Below are 12427 nucleotides of genomic sequence, written 5' to 3'. Positions count from 1 at the left end.
AATTTGTTAATACCCATTTGTTTTGTACAAAATATTGAAATGGCATTATATTTTAAGGTTACCCTAGAATTTTACAGAGAAATTAAGCTAATAATTAACTACATTAAATCATCTTAGTATAATTCATGCTATTTACTAATACAAGTAATTAAGGACAATGTGGCAAAATTCAAGTTAGTTATAGACATTTTGTAAGAATGAGAAATTCAGTTTAAAACTTGCATACCAGATGATGTGTGTGTTTGATTGATTGGATATCGACAAAAAACGATAATCGATATGGCAAAGACTTTGCAGTAGCATTATTTTCTCTATGAAAGTCACTTTTTCTGCAAAATGTTTCAAAAGAACGCGGAAAAATTCTGCACAACGATATGGCTATGACTCTGCCATTTGAAACAGCGTGAAACGATTTAGCAAAACAGAAACTATCTGGATCAAACAGCGAAATGGAAAACCAAGTGTCTTACCTCCAAATGAAAACCTCATCAGTACTGACCACTTGTTGAAAGAAAATAAAGGTAATCATACAAGATTTATTTATTACGGATAGTTTACCTATCATGTCACAATGGATTACGGATATTTTATTGTACATTTACGAGGGCAATTCAAAACGTAAAGGCAATTTATTTTTATTAAATCAAAAAAAAGAAAATATGCAAAAATTTTAGTACTGATTTTCCACTTAGACTTCGGTCCACAAACTTCTGAATTCCATCTAAGAAAAGCTTTTCCGGTTGTTTGTGAGGCCACTAGTGCACCACTATCTTGACTTTTTCATTATTTGAAAATCAACGAGCACGTAATGTATTTTTTCTGAGAATAAAAAATGTGATAACGTGAAGGGGAAGGTGCGAATTCCATGATGGGGGAGGGAATAGTTCAAAATGAAGTTTTTGAATGATTTCAACGGTTGCAGCGGATGAATGAGGCCACATTCGTGATGCTGCGTCAGAACACCCATTGATAGCAAATGTCTGCTTTTACTGCGAATTGCAAGTTTAAATTTCACTTCCAAGGGGCATAATACCTTGCACTATTGACACTCTCTCTGCCTTACTGATGATGTTCCAGAATACACGTTCAAATCCCGAAACAACGTCGACATAATTTTGCAAGAAGAAAGCAAACTTTTGAAATTTTTATGTTGCAGATTTTGTAATTTTTTCTTTAAATGCACTAAATTCTGAAATCCGCCTATATACTTACCAAAGGTTCTTTCTGATAAACTGGACGACAGTGTAAGGATGATTACTTCTAGTTTTACAATAGCCGAGACTGCTGTTTGGAGACTGAGTAATTTTAAAAGATGGTCTCCGTGATCTGAGTTCTCCACATTATTTCCTGTAGGTTTATTATCTCAGTGAGTACGCTTTCAAAAACAATTCGCATTCACTTAAGCAACTTAAATAGAATATTCCCAACCTTAATGAAAGAAATTCTAGTGAAACTTTGTGTCATGTTTCTGTTAATATGTGTTTATGGACGTGGGGGAGGACACTTTTCAATATTTCAACAGAATTTCTCACTTTCACAGGTGGTATGCGCATGTGTTAAGCGCCAAAGTAACTTAAGACTGTGAGGCGATAGTATATTGTGTCTGTAAATTGCGCATATTCTGTGTTTACTGGTGAAAGGAACCATGCAACTCTCTCCAAAGACTGGCTAACGCAGCCATTGTGAAAAAAAGTCCATAAAAATTCTTCCTTCATTTATGGGATTCGAATCTGAGCATTTTCAATGAATTAATTTCACAAAATGTTTCATATCTAACGTATAGTATGCAATGAAGATCGAAGTATCATGACTTTTGAAACGCCCTATATTATAACAATGATTTTCACGTCTTGCATTTTAATTAACATGGCGCTTGAACACCTTGATAATGGAATCCAAGCCTGCCATCGCACCGAACACACAGTGATGGCGGTGTGAAGGGAGTCGTATACTATTTGCTAAACTGCCTAAGCGTATCGGTTATAGTAGCCTTAAACGACTTGAATTCCCCTCCCCCTGCTAAGAGGAAAAAGTACTCTTTTTAAATTGGATTGGTCTACTTATAAGAAGGCTTCGAATGTCTGAATTGTTCTCATATAAACAATAGAGCAAAGGGTTTTATTGAATGGATCTTTTTGATGAAATGCATTGCCCTCTGCAGCGACGAATTGGCCAAAGAGCATGGCGAATTTGACACATTGGTCAAATTGTAGGCTGTTTTTAAAAGAAAAATCACAAAAAATTACAAAATATTTCAATATAAATTTTTTGCCAGTCTACTTCTGTCCTTGCGCATAAAATATACAGCATTTAATATTTAAATAAGTCTAGCATAAATTCCTTGTGAAAGAATAGAGAATTTTTTTTATGGATGTATCATGTACGGCAGAGCAGTCAGGGTTAGTAAGAAATCAAAAGCATGGATAGCAAAAGGAAAATCAAGCATCTTGACGATTCAAGGTCGCAACCTGACATTTTTCGTACTTGAGAAACTTGTCATGTACGATGCAATTAATCAAAGATGACAGATTATCTATAAATCAAATTTTTATACTGATTTTTTCATCATAAATGAGGCTTAAATATTGAAACTCAATGCTTTATTAATGTCTGGAATCCTTTCAGTTCTGGAATCTTTGGTAAAATTTCAATTTCAATTATTGAAATTAAAATTTTACCAATTCTTGGTAAAATTTTATAAAATTTGGTAAAATTCTTGGTTCTTAACCGAACATTTCACCAAATTTGTGAATTTCTGGACATGTTACTTTATTTAAACATTGGAATATGTTTAATATACTGTACGTCCATTACTATTTAAATCATAATGAGTTGAAAGTGTTGATCGTAGTAGAAATATTAATAATAACTTCAGACTATTTATTATATTGAGTAATGCTCATTATTTATCTCTTGAGAGGAATGCAAAATCTTAAGATATCTGCCCGGTAATTAGTACACATAAAAGACTAGCTGAAGGGCTGTTCTTGTAAAGATTACAACACCAAAATAGACAAAAATCAAGGAAAAATATATTTTTTCATATCTCATTGCTTATATTACATATTAAGTTATATAGAGCATGAATATTTCAGTCTATTTAAAGGTGTACAAAATGCTGTCTTTTCGAGATAATTACTGCGAAATGTCTATCAAAACCATTTTCCATTTCAACTAAGTAGTGGGTAGAACAAAATACTGAGTACCGTTGATGTAATGATGATTGAAGATTAAATGATGGAATGAGATATATAATTAGGAACTGAAGGTTGATAATTACAATGTTATTAGCATGGACATCTAAAGAGATAAGAAGAATCGAACAGTTAATAGTACTCGAAAATACTTATTAAGGGCCATCAGTTTTTGATTAGAGATCTTTGAATACGATTTTCATAGCTGCTTAAATTATCGTTAAGAAACTGTGTCTGAAACCAGGAACCTGCTGTCCAATTTGTCCTGCACCTGCCTTAATAGTGATCGATAGTGTTGCACAAATTGCACTAATGTTCAATTTTGTTATACATAAACTCTCATTCTTACAATTCTCCAATTTTTTAACATTTATTTTTACGCTAATTTGTCTTAATATTTCATGACCATTTTAAAACGAATCTTAAGAAATTATGTTAGATCACCAAATAAAAGATTATAAGAGGTAGCGTATTCTAATCAATGTAATAACTTGAATTTAAAGTAACTGTAATATTTTTAAATAAACTTTAGAAAAGAGAATATGATGAATCGTATAGTAAATAGAAAAGACCAAGACCGCTCATTGAATGAACTGCTCCCACTGTTAAATTTATATACGCAGTATAGTAAATAAAATTAGCTAGTCATTTGAGACCACAGTCATTTTGTCAGTGGAATAAATCATAATTATATTCACAGCAGACTCATGAGGATGGTCATCCAATTCATTTGGAAGGATAACAAGGTTTGATGGGAGGAAGATCAGTGTCCGAATAAAACGCTATATTTGTGTTAGACTTGGAAGCTGACATTTTTAAGTTGTTGCTTGAATGTTTTTAACTGATTTAATCACAGTGCGCCGGTTCATATGATCTTTATCATATATTACGTCTGTACAAGTGTATGTCCACTGGCTTATATGCATATCGCGCTGGCTGAAAATCCAGAATTACTCGCAAAAAAATCTTACTTCTTCCATCTGAGATCGGCTGACTACAATTTCATTTCAAGGGGCTTTAAATAATTCTTCTAGTTGTTGTTGTTTTTTTGTAGTAAGGTTTTAGGAGCATCAGCGACTTAGGCCATAACGCCTCCTGTATATTGTCTGTAAATTTTATCTGTTCTGAGGTCGATTTTCTCTTTTATGGATGAAAAACCCGAGTTTCCTGGAGAAAAAACCATGCTTTCCTCTCCTGAGCCCGACTAACTCAGCCACGTTATTATGGAAAATACCCATAAAAATTCCTCTCGTCATCGACGGGACTCGAACTCAGGTGTTTTCCACCCGTTGTGGAGAGGATGGCGATTCTACCAACTGTGCTACCCACGAGGGCATCTCCCGCGGGATTTGAACTCAAACCACTCCGAGCGAATAATAAGAGGTGACCCTAAAGATTGGTTGCACAGTGGTATCGTCACCGTCCTCCCCACACCTGGTGGAAAAAGCCCGGATTCGAATCCCGTCGTTGACGCGAGCAACTTTAATGGGCTCTTTTCACTCCGTGGCTGAGTTAGTAGGTCTCAGGCGTAGATAACAAGGTTTCCCCCGGAAACTGGGGTTTTTCGTCCAGCAAAACAGACAAATCGACCATAAAACACACGCAATTAACAGATATAAGACACACAGCACGGCATATGATTTTAAATACTCGGGTTGCCTAATATAATAGTCTATTTGTTTTTTCAACAGATTGCCACGGACGACAATAGCTGCTTATATTAAACTGGACTCACCCATATTTAATTTATTTTTCATATATATAAACATGCACAATTAGCAGACGTGTAGTCACCAATTCCTACTGAAGATAAAATGGCATAAGTAATAATCTTACAACAACCCAAATATTCCTATGCCAGTTGATGTTAAAATTGAGATAAGGCAACATTGATGCTTACAGCATCAATGTTGATTAAAACGGTTTATCAGTTACTAGACTAATAGCCTATGAATGGAGAAAGGATCTTTGGCAGGCATTTTACTTATGTAACTATATATTACCATACAGTATATGCATAAAAGATAGATTCAATGCAACCCTTTTCAGAGATCTGAGTTCGAGAATATTGTATCTTTCCAATCTTATTACGTCAGCAGGTAGATTATAGTATTAGAACGCGCGACGTGTTTGAGTGCAGGTGATGAGTTGCGTGACCAAATCAGAGAATATAAATGATGGCTTATCAGATAACGTTGCCATCCAAACAAGACCAGCGAGCTGATGTACAAATTTTGAATGCAAAGATCTATCAGCAGACTGCAATTTATCGCAGGATGCAGGCTGAATATATTCATATGCTCCAAAAGAGCAGTAGTGAACACAGTTCTGCGAGCAAAGGAATGACTATTAGTTGCACATTTTGTGATTCCCGAAATCCCGAACCTAACAAAGAATATGTTAGGTGAAATATCTGCTTCCCTCCCGGAGACTTCCACATCTTTGGGTCTCTAAACAAGCACTCTTGGGATGCCGATTTCAGTAGAAAATTGATTTACAGTAAGCTGTCTGGAAGAAACTCTAAAATGAGGGAGGTGTCCTTCACTGGCAGAAAAGGGATGCATATCTTATGAATCATACTAAGGACGAATTCGGACGAATCCGCATAAAACACTCCCGTCGTGTCTGGACACTCAATAGGTCTGTAATCAGTGGCCAAGCATGATAGGAGGAAGTTCGCGATGAGAAGATTTCGTTCAATTCGGTCTTTCGGGGAGACTTGCACAGGTTCGTATGATAAAATTATTCGCAGCACGGCATGTAGTTGTTGAGAGGAGGGAGTGGTGTACAGGGATGGGATACACCTAAACAGAGTGGTTTTTAACAGTTTCCCGACCCACTTAACAGTGCCCCATGTTATGAAGTGGCGCCTCCGTGGCCAGGTGGGCAGGAGCAGCAGTGCGTAGCACAAGCTTCTTGATTTAGACCGGGGTTCGAGCCCGTGACCACCAAATACGGAGGATGCGGAAAGGTCAGGGAATGACCACCGCATATCCCCGGAGCAATATGGCCTTAGTTGCTAATGCTCCTAAAAAACCAAATAACAAACAACAAACAACATGTTATGAAGTAGTGTTAGGCGCATAGGAAAACTGCTACCCGCCTAACACTACTTTAGTTTGGGGGATACACCGAATAATAATAATAGTTTAACGGCAGCCGCATGCAGAGACGAAAAATTCTCCTTCTATATGGACATGCTGCAACCTGGAAAGCAATGTGTAGGGATTACACGGCGAGAGTTCTCATGGGACAAACAAATATATGGGCCGTGTCAGGGTTATTATCAGCAAACACAGGCGCACATAAATGGGTTGGGTAAGATGAGACAGTTTATGAGAAGACAAGTCATTATAAGAAATCTTTCGCTACGAATGCGAAGAATTCTTTGCTAGTGGAAAGAATTCACTAAAAGGAAAGGGATGAAGCCCATTTGTTCCCAAAATATCAATGGCATAACTATTGATGATCAGTTCAGTTTGCTGAAAACTAAATAAATATTTTGGAACATTAGGCACGTACGAAGGAGTTCTTGAGGATAGTATTAACAACAGTGTACCAAGTTATAAATGACAGCTAAATGATTTTATAATAACTGAGAAGAAATTGGAAGAGACGCTGTTAGAGAAAAAAATAAGTAAAGAACCTAAAGCTGATAGAATAAGGAAGGACCTCCCATGAATTCAATGATTCACTGGAAGTTCCTGCAGATTTAAGCCATGGAAATGTCATATTCATAAAAGAATGGGGTGGAGGAATCAAAAGGCAATTAGTAATTAAAACCTGTAAACTTGACTTGTACTACCGGAAAATAATGGAATCAGGTTAAAGAAGTATTGCAGATCATCTTATCTTGACAACTATACAGCTATCGCAACGTGGATTTGTTAAGGGAAAATTGTGTCTGATCATTCTGGTTAGCTAGTATGGCGCATTAGCAAAGGAAATGGATGCAAAAAAATATTGTTGCCATCATATACTTAGATTTCAGTGAAACTTTTGATAGTGCTGCACATTAAAGACTGTTGTTAATGTGGCATTAAGAACTGGTTACTACTAGGAATAAAGGGATGCTTAAGTGAAGAAAGACAGAGAGTAGTTATTAATGGGCACTGTTCTTCCTGGACTAATGTTATTAATGGATTCTCTTGGGTTCAATGTTGGGCGAATTACTGTTTTTAATATTGATTAACGATATTAGGGAAGGCATATTAAGTTGGTCTACGTTTGCTGATGATAGGTTGGCAGGGCGGTTAAACACAGGAATCAGGTATGCTACTGTAACGAGATCTAGAGAAATTAGGCAGATACGCTAAGAAATGGCAGTTGAGATTTAACATTGATAAATGCATGGTGGGGCATATTGGTAGCAGTAATCCCAAGATAGCATATCAATTGAGTGGTACGACACTGAAGTTGGTAGAGAACCAAAGAGACCCAGGGGTAATTCTGCAGACACACAAAGTTCTCTGAGTACTTCAGATTATTAAGGATTAATTATTTATTAAATGAATAAATAATCTTTAATCCCAACAACCTCCTGGCAAGTTGCCAGGGGGTTCATCAAGTAAATGGGTATTTCATAAACAAAATGGTATACAGGGTGATTCACTACCAGTGCGACAAACTTGCAGGAGGTGTAGGGGGCACAAAGACGAATCGGCATCACATAGCATTGCAGGGTCCGAAATGCCTTCGTCATGTGGTAGAGGACGTTGAACGGGAGGTCGCGTGAACAGCGATCCCGCTGGAAGTCAGCATTTGCGAACCGGTTCCCGAGGCTGTAGGATGGACGAGTATTCAAATGTTGAACTGGCCGAGATGCACCTCGCGTATGGAGCTGCGGATTGTAACGGACGCGCCGCTCTGCGCTTGTACCAGGAACGTTTCCCGCACAGGCGTGCTCTTCATCATACGATTTTTGCACGTGTGCACAGAAGGTTACGTGAGACTGGTTGTTTCACGAGAAGTACCATGAACCGAGAGCGAACGACGAGGATGCCAGACAATGAGGAGAATGTCCTACATCTTGCAGAAGGCAATCCGAGTACGAGTACTCGAGCGATAGGCCAACGATTGGGTATTTCCCAATCCACTGTATGGAGGATACTGTCAACAAACCAAATGAGTTCATACCATCTGCAACGCGTCCAATCATTGGAGCCTGCGGATTATCCACTCCTGAGGACTTTTGCTACTTGGTTTCTTCAACAGAAACGGTTCGCAAATGCTGACTTCCAGCGGGATCGCTGTTCACGCGACCTCCCGTTCAACGTCCTCTACCGCATGACGAAGGCATTTCGGACTCTGCAATGCTATGTGATTCCGATTCGTCTTTGTGCCCCCTACACCTCCTGTAAGTTTGTCGCACTGGTAGTGAATCACCCTGTATATAGAAAAACAATATATATGATAAGATACGTGCGAGAGGAATGCGCCATGAACATTTATCCCATATGTTGGGCTTCTGTGTAATGCCCGTGACCATTTTAGTAACAATGAACACAAGTCTTCTAACTTCACTAGGTTATCTCTGTATAAAGAAATGGTTAGGCTGCATCTTTACTACGGCGTACAGGACTGGAAGCCTCAGTTTAGGAAGTACTCTATGTGGATCCGTTGGGATGATGCAGAGAAGGGTAGCCAGATTCGTGAGGGAACTAAAGGGTTACGCTCACCAAGATAAACTCAAGTTCACCAAATTTCAGCGCTGGAAACTAGACAATTGCGAGGAAACCTGATTGAAGTATTTAATAATTTAAATGGGTTGAGTAAACTAAGTGCTGATGTCATCCTTATTCTTTTTCGGTCCATGCACATAAGGGAACATAAAATGGATGGTTCCAAGATAGATATGCGATATTTTTTATTTTTCAGCCAGAGAGTATTTTATTGTTGGAGCAGAATTTCATATGATGTTGTGGAAATGGGTCATATTAATACATTTCCTCTAGGAGGATTAGACAAATTACGCTACTCTACATCTTGAAAAACATTCACATGTTTTCTCAAAAAAGGTGTTTCTGAATCATTTTCGAATGCTGATTTCAAAAATGACGCCTGTCGTATTTCCATCACGTCAAGTTTCTTTAAAAATTAAGAAAAAAATTTTGATTTTTCACAAATTTTTGTTAATTTTGGCAGAATTTGTGCACTGAAATTATAACAAAATGCTACATTTACCAGTTTATATTTAAATACATGTTGAAAACACTATTAATAGGAGCAATGTGGTAAAAAAATCTACTAAACACTCACCTTATTTTAAAATTACTCTAATCAATTCTAATCACTCGCCTCATTTTAAAAACTGATCTACTACTGGTCAACTTTTCGTTTCTTTGGTTTCCTTGCAGATCCTTCTACTTTACATTCCCTCTTCAGCATCCATCAATAGCCATCCACCATGTTAACATTCCACATCCCCTGATACCTCATCTCCATGTTTTAATGTCCTGGTAAAAGGACATTAAAACATGGAGATGAGGTATTAAAACATTAAAACATTAAACACCCTGTTCTTCACTAACACTTCCAGGATTTTCTGGGAAGTAGTCGATGTGGGAGTGTAAAAAAAAATGTACGTTGAAACTCACCTTACAGCCCAGTTTCTTGAGGTTTGGCAACATATTTTCAAGTACGTATATTCTCGTAGTCTGGATCCTTGTTCCCTAAAAAGTTCTCAACAACAGATCTGAAGCTAATTCATGCCTGTTGTTTTCCTTTATTCATAGTTTCCTAAAAATCTCGGTCCCTCATCAGTTTGTGAATTTGAGGTCCAACAAAAATACTTTGTTTTAGTTTCTCATGGGTGATCTATGGGAATTTAGTACAAAGGTAGTTGAAGTAATTCAACTACCTTTGAATTACTACCTTCCTGAGGTAATGCATTCAAAAATTGTTTGATGTGCAAGGGTGGAAAGAGGAGGGCAGTTTTGGGGTCTACCAGTGGTTTATGAAGTATGTTCTTTGATCCAGGCAACAAACTTCTTGGCCACATTTTGACACCCTAGTGCTTACTTCTTGCCCAACTGTCCCACTCACACAAAAAACAAGGCCTTTTCGTGTAGCCAAGTTGCTATTCAAGTAACCTGTCTAGCACTTTAAAGTCAGCACAGACCAACCAACCATGTTATTTATACTTAATACTTGTCAACAACTTCTTCAAATTCTCGTATGTTGCTTTCAACTGCACAGCGTGCATTTGAAAGAAACATATGATGTAAAAACATTTGGGAACTGGACTCAATGTGTCCAGGAGTGTTGGCTTCGGTTTCATCTTCGGAAGCTTCACTTTCAGCACTCTCTGTTGCTACATTCTCCAATATAAGTGTAGGGTATGGAATCGGCAGGTTATCACCATGTGCGACTCGTCGTCTAATGGTAGATGGAATATTAAGATACAAAAAAACAAACTATTATATTGTGCCACCCGAATATTTAAATCTATATGCCGTGCACTGCCTGTGTTCTAGGGTCGAGTTGTCTGTTTTGCTGGACGAAAAACCTTGCTATCTACGCCTGAGACCGACTCAACTCAGTGAAAAAAACTCCATTAAAATTCCTCGCGTCATCAACGAGATTCGAACCCGGGCCTTTTCCACCCGGTGTGGGGAGGACGGTGACGATACCACTGTGTTACCCACGCAGAATATTAAGATGCATAATGCCTTTCTTACTGTTTGCCTTGTATCCCTGTACATTAACTAAGCAAAAGTAACAATCATCACAGTAGTTTGTAGGCTCCCGCCAAATTATAGGAATTGCAAATGGTATTGCATTCTTTTTACAATTTTTCCGCAATCTTACTGCTTCAACACAGGTTCAGTAAACTTTACGTGGAGCCCAGTTTATCATGGTCACCGAGTTTAACTCCAAAATAAGCACAATACACGTTTTTTAGAAATTCTGTAATGTCTTGTCTTTGCTTGAGGACTAAAAGACTTTCACAAATATAGCAAAATAAGTTTTCATTGTTCAAACGCTTGAGTGAAGACGTTTTACTCTTTTCAGCATAAGTTTGACATGATAACCTCAAAAATAAACTGAGTTCGTGCTGATAAACACTGCTGCTGTTGTAGTAGGGTTTTAGGGGTATCAGCTACCAAGGCCATATTGCTCCGTTTATACTGTCTGTAAATTGCGTGTGTTCAGCGGTCGATTTTCTGTGTGTTGGACGGAAAAACCTGAGTTTCCTTGAGAAAAAAACCATTCTACCCTCTCCCGAGACCGACTAACTCAGCCACGTTATAAAAAAGGCCCATAAAATTCTTAACTTCATCGATGGGACTAGAACTCATGTCTTTTCCACCCGTTATGGGAGAGGACGGCGATTCTTCGAACAATGCTACCCACGAAGGCCAAGAAACATTGCTGCATCATGCAGGGAGAGAAACTGGTCAAGAAACAAATGACTGAAGGCCGTGTTGCCAACATGTGATTTAGTTTACAAATTCCCAGCATTTACTCCTAACTTAATACATTCAATAATACAACTCATGACATCAACTTAAGTGATAGAAAAAACGAATAACATTTCTCATGCCACTACTAATATTATCGAATCTACCTTATTACGAGGTATAGATTATGAAGATTGCTCAATTTAAACGTAGGCTGTCATATTTCACTTTTTTCCGCTAAAGTTTATACGGATCGCCATAGTTATTTATATTACTATATTCACAAGAATGATATCCTAAATGAGCCAGCGTGGTTTCGTGAAGTTGAGATCTTGCCTGAAAAATCTGGAAAATCACTATGACGAAGTTACAAAGCATTTAGATGAAAGAAAGAAAGAGTTGCCATTATTTATTTGACAACAACTAAGACATATTTCTGGATTTTCACTGTTCCTCTTGAGAGCTTATTGTATAATTTAGAGCAATTCGGGATAAAAGATAACATCCATCAGTAAATTTGGAGTTGGTTGAATGACAGGAGACAGAGGATAGTCAAATGAATATTCTTCAGAGTGGACTGGAATAGCAAGTGGGGTAACTTAAGGATCTGTTCTAAGATCACTTTTGTTTGTTTCCTTCCTAAATAATGTCTATGAAAAAATACAGGGGTGGCTATGAAAATCTGAAGGTTGGGGAGAGCGGTTAACAACGGAACCAAGCTCTGTTCCTTCAGAAGGATTTGGACTAAATGCAAGTATGGCTGAAAAATTACAACTAAAATTTAACGTTGCCAAATGTATTTGAGAAACAGAAACCCAGAGATAACTTATG

At 37.6% G+C, this 12427-nt stretch overlaps 1 protein-coding gene across 2 annotated transcripts in view; it reads left to right on the top strand.

Annotated features, from left to right (window-relative positions):
* Window positions 1–12427, top strand: part of LOC150076437 (uncharacterized) — a 367945-nt gene that overhangs the window by 48627 nt on the left and 306891 nt on the right. The window lies entirely within an intron of this gene.

The sequence above is a fragment of the Mastigoproctus giganteus genome, chromosome 13 (assembly GCF_048544385.1).
Source record: "Mastigoproctus giganteus isolate SK-2022 chromosome 13, ASM4854438v1, whole genome shotgun sequence".
NCBI lineage: Eukaryota > Metazoa > Arthropoda > Arachnida > Uropygi > Thelyphonidae > Mastigoproctus > Mastigoproctus giganteus.
The sequence above is the reverse complement of the archived record's forward strand: the minus strand, read 5'-3'. Positions and strand labels throughout refer to the sequence as shown.